Source organism: Panthera pardus, unplaced genomic scaffold (genome assembly GCF_024362965.1).
Source record: "Panthera pardus isolate Hobbes unplaced genomic scaffold, ASM2436296v1 HiC_scaffold_24, whole genome shotgun sequence".
NCBI lineage: Eukaryota > Metazoa > Chordata > Mammalia > Carnivora > Felidae > Panthera > Panthera pardus.
The window spans coordinates 35,010,614-35,024,467 of NW_026526810.1; the positions used below are offsets into that span (position 1 = coordinate 35,010,614).

The following is a 13,854-nucleotide window of genomic DNA, read 5'->3' on the forward strand; positions in this document are numbered from 1 at the left end:
TATTTACAGTCTGGGTTCTTTGCCGGAAAAGATAGCCAACTCCTGCCCTGAAGCGTAACACTGAATGACTTTGGCCAGGCAACACTGGTGGTGAAAACCTGGATTCCACTAGGCTTCCTAAGCCTGATTTCTTCCACTTGAAGACAGAATGTCTATTCCGCCCAAAAGCACTTCTCTATTTCTCCCAAACCTAACTTCCCTGTTTCGTTCCAGAGTTTGCTTCATCCCACCAGCCTGCAGACATCCTTCTCTCTCTTCATAAAAGGAGTCACATTATATACACAGTTAACTTCCATAAAGTTGGAAAAGAAAAATAATTTTAAGGGTGCCCGAGGCTATTCCACACAGCACTATTCATAATAGTGAAAGATGAAAAACCACACACGCCCACCAAAAGGGCAGGCTGAGAAAGTAAGAGCAAACTCACACAGTGCAGGACTGGGCAGCTGTGCAAATGTGTGTGGATTATCTCTGTGCACTACTCTGGACAAGGGCCAGGATAAATTAAGCGAAAAAGGTAGGTAAAATATGTACAGTATACTATTGTGTACTGAAAAAGGGAGGGATATGTAAATATGAAAGCACACACATAATTGCTAGTATAAAAAAAATTGCGCAGGGGCGCTGGGTGGCTCAGTTGGCTAAGCGTCCAACTTCAGCTCAGGTCATGATGTTGTAGTTTGCGAGTTCAAGCCCCACACTGGGTTCCAGGCTGACAGTGCGGAGCCTGCTCGGGGTTCTCTCCCTCTCTCTCTGCCCACCCTGTCTTCTCTTTCTCCAAATAAATTTAAATAAAAAAGAAGATAGTGCAAAGACAAACCGTATTTTTTTCAAATGCCACATATGGGGAGGGAGGAAACAGGACGGCAAGGCAAGAGGGGTAAAACCAAACCCCTCTGAATACTCCTCATGTTGTAGATGAGACTTGGAAACCATGACAATATTGCACAAAATCCAATTGAAAAGGGAATCTCCCAAAACCAGAAATGAAATCAAACAATGAACTTAACTATATATACAGCTGGTGGCACAATCACACAGGTAAGAACTATTCCAAACATCTTTACAACCAAGTCTGTTGTGTATGACATATCATGAGATACAGCAAATGAAAAAATATGGGGTCACTGAGACCTGGGTGGGGGGGGGGGGTGGTGGTGAAGAAAGAACATAGATACAAAAGTGATCAAGTAGAACCCTCTATACCTCAATTTTACTTAGAAGTATCCATACAAATAATTGGTTTTACATTTATATATAAGATAAACAAACACAAATACACATATATACACATGTATTCCCTAGTTTGGTCCACTGAAAAGATTCAGAAACAACGACGCATCCAATGAGAATAAACATTCTTAGTTTCTACTCTGTGCCTTTTAAATACTCAATGGAACCAGAGTTCCTTGGAAAAGTGGCAGATCTAACTCGGGAGTAGGAACCACATAAGACAAGCCTGTGACACTGTGTCACACCAGAAAGGATACTAAAGAAGAAGAAAAAAACCTCAAATCTTGTCCAAAAGGATTTGGCAGCAACTTGAGTTAGTTTCTGCTGGCCAGAACTGGCACAATTTGAATATCAGTAAGGAGATTACATTGAAATGCATCAATTATATTTACACCAAAACAACAACAACAACAACAAAACAAAAAATAAAACTTCAGGGATCACTTTTGGAGGATGCCACCAGGGAACCCAGTGTATTTGAAAATATAGGGAATATCAAGCCTTGATCCTTGCTTCTATGAACCTCAAGGTAAACAAACAATTGCCATGAAACTTCTCTTTAACTATTCTCATATATAAATAAGGAAGGAATGATAGAACTGACAATCACTATTTCACAATCACTAATGAACGAAAAGATACAGGCAATGATCAATGACCACCAACATCACAAAAGAGTGAGTCCATTCGTGACTATGAATTTAATGAAAATACACAGCCTACGTTTGATGTAGGCTTGACAAGACGGAAACAAACATCTGGATCTGAAAGTGACCAAAACCTAAGCTTTAACAAATCATAAAAAAACACAAGGAACGGAGAAAAGGGTTAAACGGCACCAGAGAGAAGAAATCATTGAAATCCACAGTATGGGAAATTCCACAGCCTAGTTTCTCCACCTCAGCACTACTGACATTTTAGGCCAGATAATCCTTTGCTGTGGAGGGCTGTCCTGTGTGCCATAGGATTTTAGCAACATCCTAAGCCTCTACCCACTAGATGCCAGTAAGCCTCCCTACAATGTGACGAGTAAAAATATCCCTCAACACTGTCATATGTCTCTCGATAGGGGAGGGAGATCATTCTCAGGCTTTCTACTCTAAAGGACAAACAATCCAGTTTCTTCAACAAACAAATCACAGGGGGGTGGGGGAGATGGGTCTCTCATCTTCTTCTGATCTGGACTGACTCCTTCATCAGTCAATTGCCACATGGAAGCCCCGTTTGGATCCTGATTCAAATAAACAAACAAACAAAAAGGACGTGGGACAACTGAGAAAAGTCAAACATTAATTTGATATTTATTGACATTAAGGAAATATTGGTAATTTTTATGTTTTTAGTGTGATGTGGTCTAAGTCTTACCTTGGAGAGACATATACTGAAATACTGATAGAATAAAATAGCAAAGAGGTGTTTCAAAACCAGGAGTGGGAAGAAAGAAGGGTACAGATGAAACAAGACTAGGATTAATCCTTGTTGAACCAGGATGGTGGACATATAGTTCACTATAAAATTCTCTTCGCTTTTGCATGGGTTTCAAAGCCTCCATAAGAAAAGGTATAAATAATCAATCCGGCAGGCAATTCCACTCCCACTCAGAGAGCAAGCAAGTCCTAGAAAGACCACGGAAGGGACATAAGAACTTCTAGACATTGAGCAAAACCCAGGGAACTAGGTTTCTCTTGGGGTCCTACCTGGATGCCCAAGCCGCTCTACCGTTTACAGCATGGGCCTTAAACAAAAGCACCAATGACTTAGCAGCAAGCTCTTCCAGAGCTCGGAGAAAAGCCTGCTCTGTTGGACTGACCAGGAGAGAGAATACCAGCCCCTCATGGGGCATCTTCCCATGGGATGTTCAGGAGCAATTTTGTCTCCGAGGGTTTTTTGCTTTAAGTACTGGTTTTAAAAGTTTATCCCCAGGTGACTGGGTGGTTCAGTCAGTTAAGCATCTGACTGCGGCTCAGGTCATGACCTCGCAGTCTGGGAGTTCGAGCCCCACGTTGGGCTCTGTGCTGACAGTTCCAAGCCTGGAGCCTGCTTCAGATTCTGTGTCTCCCTCCCTCTCTGGCCCTCCCCTGTTCGCACTCTGTCTCTGTCTCTCAAAAATAAGTAAACATTGAAAAAGATTTTTTAAAAATAAAAGTTTACCTCACTTTTCATACCCTCAAAAAAAATTTTAAGAAGTCTACCTCCAAGTAAGATGTGAAATTTTACTTACCCTGCAAGGAGCCCACGCCCCTGCCAGCCCTAAGCAACCCATCTCGGGACTTCATTCAAGGTGAGAAAACATCACCTTCTCTCTTGCTTAACCCACTGTGGCTTATCATCTGTTCTGCTGGAAGGAGCAAAACTGAAACCAATTCACTCAGAAATAAATGCTGCTTTCTCTTGGAAACCTACTCTACCCCCTTAGATATAGCTCCTTCCTCCAAACTTCCTCTCCTCCTGCTCATTGGTCAGATGCCTCTGCACCTGTGGAGCGTGGAGACCCAAGAGAACAAGACCCACGTCGTTATACTGTGCGGTGTTGATCTGTATTTGTCCTTCCTAGTTCAGAAAACTGAATATGCTTCCTCTGAATCCAAATGTCTGAGAACAGTGGCCAACCAAGGAGACGAGGCCTCACTTTCACACAGGTCATGTCCTGGGGCCTGCATCAAACTTTCCAAAGGGCTGGCAAAATGAACCACGCATCCTGCATGACCCCGATGCCTGGAGCCAAATGGTCTCCTACAGGGGAGATGGAATCGTTTTCACTACTTAGTGGTAAATAAATGGAAGAATATGTAACTAATTTGGGGACTATTTAGCATCAGGTAATACAAAGGTAATACAAAACCCTTATTCCCTTCTCATGCTAAAGGGTTGGGTTCAGTCCCACTCTTCTAGAAGCTCCATTTCCAACCATGGGATAAAATTTTGATCAAGATTTAAACTGTCCAAGTAAGTCACTTTTACACAAAGGTCAAGTCACCTATATAACTGTGAGGGTTAGTGATCTTTGTAGAATGGAACCAAAAAGGTCTCACCCAGATTACAACCCTACCTGCTTAGCACCCTATCCTCTCCTTACAGTCAGTCAGTAAATATAAAAATTAAAAAAAGTCAGCCGGAATTGGATCATTAGAAGTTCTTACTAGGGTCACCTTGGACTTAGTAGTATCACTACTAAGTCTCAAAGCAGGAGAGATTACTTCTGTAACCATTGCATCAAGGTAAATATTGACCCCTATCTGTGCATTAAGACTGGACGTCACTAAGGCTAAACACCTCTCCCATATGTAAATGAGGTGCAGCTCAACCGACTTCCCTTTCATTCACTACTTACTTGAGAACACAAACTGAGTAGGTCTAGAGGTTTGGAAAGTAAGCACTCTTTGCACTTCGACTGAAGATGTTAATGCTACTACCGCCTTCACTGAGCAGAGTGACAAAGAGTAACGCCAACCACTCATCCATGAGCTATTTGCCTAGAAAGCAGACGACCAACTCAAGACAGGTTTGAGGAGAGACTGCTCGTTCCACCTTACCCGGGTCTGCGTCATGAGGAGAGCAAGCAGCTGGAGAAAAGGAAGCCCAACGCTGTGTAAGGGAGCTGCCTGCTTTGGGCACCTGCCATTCACCTGGTCAGGACCATAAGTGTAATCCACCAGACACAGGTAAACGGAAATATTTACCCAGACCGCCACATTCATAAGAAAATAAAGTGTTAAACGTAAATGTGATGGTCTTCCCAAACTCTCTTCTAAAAGAGCCACCAAAACACAATATACATTAAGAGGATCAAATGTACCAGACTCCCACACGTATACTCCAGGCTCTAAAAAACCCTCTAAACCCACCGACACCATTGACAAAGCACCTTTTCCCTATTTACCAGCAGGGTTGAGTAGGAAGCCCCTGTCTCGCTTCAAGTTCACAAAGGGAACACTGAGTAGGTAAGGAGAGTGCCATTTCCAGTCACAGACTTCTGCATAATGAATTCTTGGCCACACAGCATACCCACAACAAGGATGAGGGTGGAATTAAGCAGGGCTGGTTTTCCTTAGAACAGCAGCCATTTTCTCGGGCTGGGGGGAGGGTCCGTTGAAAAAAGTGTTCTTTTCTCACCTAGGAAACCACAGCTGACACCATGCCCCCCCCACCCAGCCCAGGATCTAAGAAGGACTTCCCAGGGGAGGCCTTGGATGAGTCTCTGATCTAGATCTCAACTTCTTCATGGAAGCAGTGTCCATGGTAATTTTTCTGTTCCAAAGGGCTGGTGTGAGCATTTCTGCAGACACCAGGCCTCAAATGCCTAGGTGCCTCACACACCAGATCCTCAATAAATGAAGGCTAATTTTAAAGACCAAGGTGATTACCTCTTCTGAGACACCAGAGCCTGAAGCCATTTTTCCAACAGTATTAACACTGATTAGCTTTTCCAAGCCATCAGCACTGGCTTAGGGGTAGGCAGCACACCCTGAGAATTTAGACGGTCCTGGGTTGAAGGTGGAGGGTGGGGGGCAACGGGACTAAGACCTCCAAACAGAAAGCAGGTTCCTCGGAAGAACGGGAAGATTGAGAAGCTAGGAAAACTTGAGGCCGTGCCCAAGATGGCTGTTACCACCTAAAAGGGAGAATCCATTCAAACATGCTCCACGGAGGTGCCAAGGTATGGGGACATCAGGCGCAGAGAGGAAGGACTATAATCTCACCACGTAACTGGGCTGTGATGGGAACAGCTGCTACCCTCATCCCAACAGAGTAAATGCCGCTTCTTGCATTTAACATTCAGAATCAAGTCACAGGTAAATCATGGAAGCCCGTACTAAACGAGAGAATATAAATATCACCAACATGGAGCATTAGAAATTCAAAGGTACAGCTGCCCCAAATGGAGAGGTAGATGATGGTGGGGGGAGGAGGTCAACAAGAAACAGCCTATGGAGGAGACAGAACAAGGATGGAGGAGGTTGCTGAGGGGGCAGGGAGGAGACAGCTATGGGACTGAAAATGTTAATCAGCTGCAGGGAGGAAGGGAGAAGGGGGATGGTCAGAGTGAGCTCATCAGCAATCACAACAAGACACCATCAACAGCTCTTAAAACTGATCAAGTGAGAAAAGGTGCTGCTAGCATAGTATTTATACATGTCCAAGCCACAAAAGTAAAAATGATCTGCAGGGGGAAAAAAAAAAAAGGTGGTTGCTTCTGAGAAAAGCAAGACTAAGTGAAGGAAGAGGTAAAGTAAAACCCTATTGCTTTCATTACAAGCCGTTCTGGAATGTTTTCCACTGTTAGCCATTTGCATGCATTACTTCGACTAACATTATATTACAGGCAAGATCCTCTAGAAGACTAATGTTTAGATCACAGCTGTAGGTTTTTTCTCAACTTACAGCAGGCTTCACGGTGCCGTGTTGAGTCCCTGCAGCACGCTTAAGCTGGCCTGCAGCATGCTTAAAGTCATGTTTAAACTCTGCGAGTAGACTAGTTATTTTCTGGTCTGAAAAGCTGTCCAATTCCGATTTGTTATAAACAGAAAGGCTTTGTTGATCATTTTAGGTCTTCAGAATATGGGACTTCATAGCTAAACTATGGGAGTTTTAAAGGTTTGTGTTCTATAGGAGAATATTTCAACGCAGACACAAATATTCCAGAGCCGTTAAGTTCGGGAATGATGATCAATTCTTAGAAAAGGCTCAAATCTTGAGCTCTCCACAGGGCTAACCTTGAAAGAGATTAAGTGATGAGCCTCATTAGTCAAAAAGCATACAGAAACAGCACATTCTATTATACCCGTGAATTCCTAAGTTTAATGAAACACAATCTGGAAATTGTTGTTGTTCTGTAACATTTACTAAGCACAGACAGCAGAGTGAGGAGCCTCACACATGACAGGGAACCCTGATCAAGGATGTGATGCTAATTAGGATGATGCTAATTAGGACTCCCAGCCACTCAGGGAGCCCACAGGGGGGTAAGCAAGTGGCAGTGCCTCCAGTCAACCAGCAGAGTAATCTAAAGAATCCAGCTAATAATGGAGGATGGCAGGAAGACAAAAGTGCCTAACAGATTACATTTTTAATGAGGAAAAATAAGCATCAGAACTCACCTTTCCTGACGTCAGAGCTTTTAAGGGACTGATAATGACAAACAGCTATGTAGATCCTGCTTTGAATTTTACCGATTCAAGACCTCCCCTAAATAGCACTGGGAATTAACGATTCCCAGAGAGTCAGAAACAGTGTTTTTCATTTAAAATTGGTTTTTAAATATTTTTCTTACAAGCCTGCAGGGAAAATGGAGATAAGTTCAGAATATTACATCTATTCTTAAATCCAGAATACATCACGAGTCATTAAGTAAAATGTTAAACAAGTCATTTGTCATATGTGCCCCCCCAAACACTTTATCAATTTCTCTCCTCTCTCATGCACATAACCCGTTAAGAGCACACGTTTATTCCTGTGAAGCATGGCTATCTCCAATTCTCAACGTTCACCCCTACAAGATCTCGCCCAGCAGTGCTTGGCCTTCTGAAATACTCAGAACATGATTGATTGATTTTATTTTTCATTCATTAAATTGTATTCAGCCTCAGCCTGGCCCACATCCCTTAAAGCAATTCTCCCCTCTCTGGTTTACGTCAAAATAAAAGCTTCTGCTAGCATTTCTTCATGACTTTAGACACTTTCAGCAGTGTCAAGATTTCAGATAATTTCTCGTATTCGTATACATTTAAGACAAATGTTGCTGTTGTTTGATATAGCTTTTTCCTAAAAAGGATAGTAAAATAAATATCCTCAGAAAGCAAGCCAAATGAAACATACAAATCAGGCAGTAAACCAAGAGAAGGGTTGACAGAAGGGAAAACAACGAGGTAAGTCTGTCAAATTTCATCTAAGTTGCCAGAAAATAGGAATGTTAAAGGAATCACCAGGGGAGGAATTCCAAAGGACTGAACCACTGTGTTCCTATCAATGTTGGCCACAGTATGATTTCACAGAGCTTTCAAAAGCAGCCAGGATTATGTAGGCATCTTGAAATAGGTGTTATTACTGCTCCTTCCCCACAGTATTTTCCTCTCCTAGTGATTCAGTCCATTATTGCCCCTGTTCTCCACCCACCCTGCCCCCAGTCACAGCCATACACCCCAAGGAGAAGTAAATGGAAAGCCCAGTTTTCCCTTCTGTACAGGCCATGGCCTAAGAAAGCACTTGGCTCACTGCTCTCGGATCTGGAACCCAGGGAAAGGCTTATGTCTGAGGTGCTTCCTGCCCTCTGGGCCCAAGCCCCTTAACCAAACAGGACCTGTAGGTCCTCCAAGGACAACACGCAACACCAGGACAACCAAATGGTTCCTAAGCAGGAGAGCTCCCTTACCCTTTCCTATCCCCTATACACGTGATCCCACTGCCCTCAGCGCAGAACTCTGGGCCGTGCCCTCCACCCCTCCCCAGTCCTCTGCTCCTCACATAGACTGTAAGCACTGGTCTCCCTGCAGGCAGGCATTCAGCCCACTGCACTCCTGCCTCTCAGCGTCCCCACACTGGAGGGGCACACTCATCTGTCAGATACTACCTGGCCGGGGGGCTGCCCACCATGGTGAGAAAGGAGGATTCTGTATCCTTTCATCCAACAACTTAAGATCCCGTCAAATTTATGTTTACATTGACTGCAAGATAGCTCACAGCTCAATGGCATGCTCATGTCAATCAGCCATTTTTATTTGGGTTTCCCAAGGGAATGGTCCCTTCTCTTCTGTTTGACCTCACCTCTCAATTCAACTAGGCTAACTGCCACGGCATCTTCTCGCAAGAGCTATTGTGGACTACGGTACAGTTCTATCCTGCTTCAAAGGAATGAGACAGCTTTAGAGGCAGAACAGCCCTTAGCCATCAGTCAGGCATGCCAAATTTCCCAAATGCCAGTCTTCAGCCAAGTGCTGGCTAGTTCATGGCTAACAGTCGCAGGTCAGCAGGGAAATGACAAAGAGGTGCAATCAGAAGAACATTTTCATGTATGAAAATGCTAAGCGCATGCCATCTAAAGACAAACGTAGGACATTCCTACTTTTTCAGTATTAAAGTATTTGTTTTTTCATGAGATGTTAGATGGGAAGGTTTTTTTTTTTTTTTCCAAATCTTTAATGATGAAAAATTCTGAAGCAAAATAGTATAGGATATAAGCATAGTGAAGACTCACACACTCATCCAGCTTTAATAATGATCAACTTTATACATACATAGCCAAAAATATATACTAGAAATTGGTCATGAAGTTTTTTTTTCCTGTTCCACAAAATCTCAAAGTGTGGGAACGACTAATTGGGGCCAGCCTACACGTTTTACAGATGAAGATACGAAAATTGGCAAAGATCAGCTTGTCCCCAGTTGTGCAGCTGGTCAGAAACAGAACCAGTAAGCCTGATGTGCCACAATACGGTTTTTGAGAAGAGGGACACAGCCAATCCTTCTTAACCTGTCAAATGTCAATCCAAGGACACCGAGGACCTGCCTTTTGCCCCTGCTGAGGGAACTTGGGACTGTGCAGCCCCATCTGGGACAATCAGAGTGCAAAACCCATAATCTATAACCCAAGTTCATTTCATGTTAGAGCAATTGTGTGCCATCCCTGGAAGGCTCCAAGAACCACCAAGCAGTTTCACAGTGCAATGACTACTAGAATTTTCTACATTCCTTATCAAACACTTCAAAAATCAAACGTTTATAAAGCAAACAAGTGTGAATAAATGAGAATTCATGCCGTAAGGTTAAAAAACAGCTACTTATCCATTCTTGCAGGCTCCCATCCTCACCCCACCCAACTACGAGGTGCAAAAAACAAACAGCAATGTAAGTAGTAAGACCAGACAGCTAGCTACACAGGCCTGCCTCAGAAAATATCAAATGAGACAGGCTAAGTGACAATGTTTCCACACTAAGTTTTATCAATGCAGGAGAGTGGCTAATTGGTAAGAAGATACATCTTTTTTTAATCTTTTTTTTTAAATGTTTAATTTTGAGAGAGAGAGAGAACACGCGCACACAGAGGAGGTGCAGAAAGAGAGGAAAACAGAGAATCTGAAGCAGGCTCTGTCAGCACAGAGTTCGATGCAGGGCTCAAACCCATGAACCGTGAGATCATGACCTGAGCTTAAGTCAGATGTTTAACCAAATGAGCCACTCAAGGGTCCCAATAAGAGGATATATTTTTTAGGGATCACGGGGTGGCTCAGTCAGCTAAACATCCAACTCCCAATTTCAGCTCAAGTCATGATCCCGTGGTTTAGGAGATCGAGCCCCTTATCAGGCTCAGCGCTGAGCCTCTCTCTCTCTCTCTCTGAAAAGTAATTAAGCACCTAAATTTTTTTTTTTAATGTTTATTTTTGAGAGAGAGACCAAGTACAAGCAGGAGAGGGGCAGAGGGAGAGACAAAGAATCCGAAGCAGGCTCCAGGCTCTGAGCTGTTAGCACTGAGCCGGAGGCAGGGCTTGAACCCAAGAACCATGAGATCATGACCTGAGCCGAAGTTGGACTCTCAACCAACTGAGCCACCCAGGTGCCCCAACATTTGTTTTTTAAAGAAGATCTATATTTTTAAAGGACTCACCGAAATTCTCAGTTTATGTAAAGAGTTGATTTCCCTGAAGATATCCTAAAGCATCGGAGAAGCCTTCAGCAGCAACACCTAAAACAGTAGAAATCATCAGAATCAAGTGATATTATAGATGTCAGTTTGGGGGGGGGGGGGACAATTCTCCATCTATACATTTGGTCATTTCCCCCGATACTAAGCATGAAAGGAAATAACTCAGGAAACAATGAATTTCCGCTCCAACACATGGGCTGGGAATTTTCTTTACCAACAGGGAATTGAGGTCCCAAGACAGTTATTTCAAAGACCAAAATTATGTTACTGTTGGCAAAGAGGCAAAAACTCATTCTTCCCCTTCCCTGTGGTAAAAATCCTTAATGGTTTTGAATTTAAACAAAGACCAAATGTATACATCTCCCCACCCACTTGCCCCCACCAGTGTTTAGAACAAAAATCAGGCACTTTTCTCCTTTTTAAAAATTAGCTTACAGGAGCCCTTCTGGTCTCATTCACCCTTTTCCTACTCAGCTCCTCGAACGTGTCTATCAAGTGGTCCCTTCTTGCTTCAACTGTTCCCATCTTATTCCCGGTTCTCGGAGCCATTCACAACTGACCATTTAGCACCCCAGTCCCTGGGAACCCAGTCTGAAGCAGAGAAGCACCATCATCGACTGTCCAAATCAAAATGGCTCATAGCCACAGTTAACAAACAGGTATCTGAATAAGAACATATATGTGAATCCTTGAAACAGGATAAACATTCAACTAAAGAACCAAGTACTTATATGAAATAGACCCAGGTACATGTAATCATACCTGGGTAGTTATGTAAGACTAATTAATAAAAGGTGTTGGTTAGCTATTTGGGAGAAAGAAAAAATCTAGATCTCTACCTCTCTGCTTATAAAAAAACCAAACTCCAGGTAGAATCATGAGTCCTAGAAGAATATATAAACAAATAATTTTATACCACAGGGACAGAAAAGCTTTTAAAAAATTTTAATGTTCATATATTATTGAGAGAGAGACAGACAGACACACACACACACACATACACATACACACGACGTGTGAGCAGGGAAGGGGCAGACAGAGAGGGAGACACAGAATCTGAAGCAGGCTCTGAACTGTCAGCACAGAGTCTGACATGGGGTTCGAACTCACAAAGCCTGACCCAGGGCAGGGCTCGAACTCACCAACTGTGAGATAATGACCTGAGCCCAAATCAGATGCTTAACTGACTGAGCCACCCAGAAAAGCTCTTTCTAAACAGGACATCAAAAACTGAAACTACAAAGGAGTGAGACATCTGGCTGGGTGAGTTTTTTAAAATTTCAAATTTGTGAATGGCAAAAATGTGTCAAAAATAAAAACAAAGAACAAAAGGTGGTATTTTCATCAAAAAGTAAAGTAAGAAACTAGGTACAATATTTATACAGCAGACATATAAAGGCTACTTTCCTTATTAAGCAAAAAAATAAAGCAGTAAGAAAATAGTCCCGTCAAAATGGACAAAGACGATTAATAAGCTTTCATTAAGAGAAGAATCCTAATACAGGGCGCCTAGGTGGCTCAGTTGGTTAAGTAGACAATTAACTCTTGATTTCCGCTCAAGTCATGATCTCACAGTTCGTGAGATCTATCCCCATGTCAGGCTTCCTGCAACAGCACATGCTCTCTCAAAATAAGCATTTTCAAAAAGGAATCATAATAGCAATAAACATAGGAGAAGATAATCAACTACACTAACAATGAAAACATACAGCTTTAGAAAATGGAGGATTTTTTAACCTATCAAATTGATAGAGATGTTAAAGACTGACCACAGCCAATGTTAGAGACATAGTTCATGATGTAGTCCACCACTTACATAATTTTGTCCACATGTAAAATGACATATTCTTTGATCCAGCAATGCTACCCCTAAGAATTTACGGGTAGTTAATTGTGTAAGCAGAAAGATGGATATATATAGCACTGTAATTAACAGAGAAAACAAGTCAATGCCCTAAAGGTTCACAAATAGGAGGCAGGTTAAATAAACCATACAGACACTGAAAATAACGATTGAGGTTTGTATGTATTGATATGAAAAGATACCCACATGAAACAGGTGAACAACCATGCACAGTATGATTCCATTTGTGTGTGTGTGTGTGTGTGTGTGTGTGTGTGTGTGTGTTCCTAGATGTCCTAAGACTCATCTAGAAGGATGTTTATCAAAATAGTTAGGATCACCACTGATTATCAGGATTTTAGAGCATTTTTTCTTCTTATACTGTATGAATTTCTTATGAGCAGGATTTTTCCCAAGAATACAATGAAGCCTTATTATACTCCAGGCTCCAGTGTAAAGTGTTACACTACATAGATTTCTACGTGCCTTCGATCAGCTTTCCTCTGAATTTACTGACATTTGTATCACACACAGCTTGTAATGAACATCGGTACGAGTTCCCTTCCTCATCTCCAGCTCCTGTCCCTTCCCCAGGGCCACTCTGTCCTTGCATTTGGGTTTCCAAAGACACACCTGTATCCTTATTCTAAAACCCCCCTTTTTTACTTAACCTAGCTCAATTCAGTTTGTTACTTGTGACCAAAGGAGTACCACATAATACAGTGCTGCTTTTTATTTTCCATCTTCTCCATCATCCCATTCCGTTTGAAAACAGAACAGTAAACCCTGTAATCACATCAATGAAGATTTAGGACATATAATGTCTTGTAATGGTTATGACTACAGCCAAAGTAACTGAAGCAGGAGACTCAAAGCTAGTGTAACAAAGGCAAAAGTATTTCAAGAGACAGGTAGACTCATTCCTGACTAGTAAGAGTGCTGATGAAAAGACTACCTGAATAAGAATAAAAACAAATGGGACACACTTGTCCAGATGGGCCATTTCTATGGTTAAAATATTCTCCACTCTCATGTTTTAACCACTTCACTGATTTATTTTTATTGGATTATGTTTATCTATGAAAAGCCTTTTTTTTTCTATTTAGACTATAACATAATGTTTTCCCATAATGGGACCATT

The 13,854-nt window shown here is 42.2% G+C and overlaps 1 protein-coding gene across 1 annotated transcript in view; it reads right to left on the reverse strand.

Annotated features, from left to right (window-relative positions):
* Positions 1-13,854, reverse strand: part of TLN2 (talin 2) — a 438,961-nt gene that overhangs the window by 249,878 nt on the left and 175,229 nt on the right. The window contains exon 3 of the mRNA XM_019441905.2: positions 10,832-10,909. The gene's annotated coding sequence lies outside the window, so the exon portion shown is untranslated. The remainder of the gene's footprint in view (positions 1-10,831; positions 10,910-13,854) is intronic.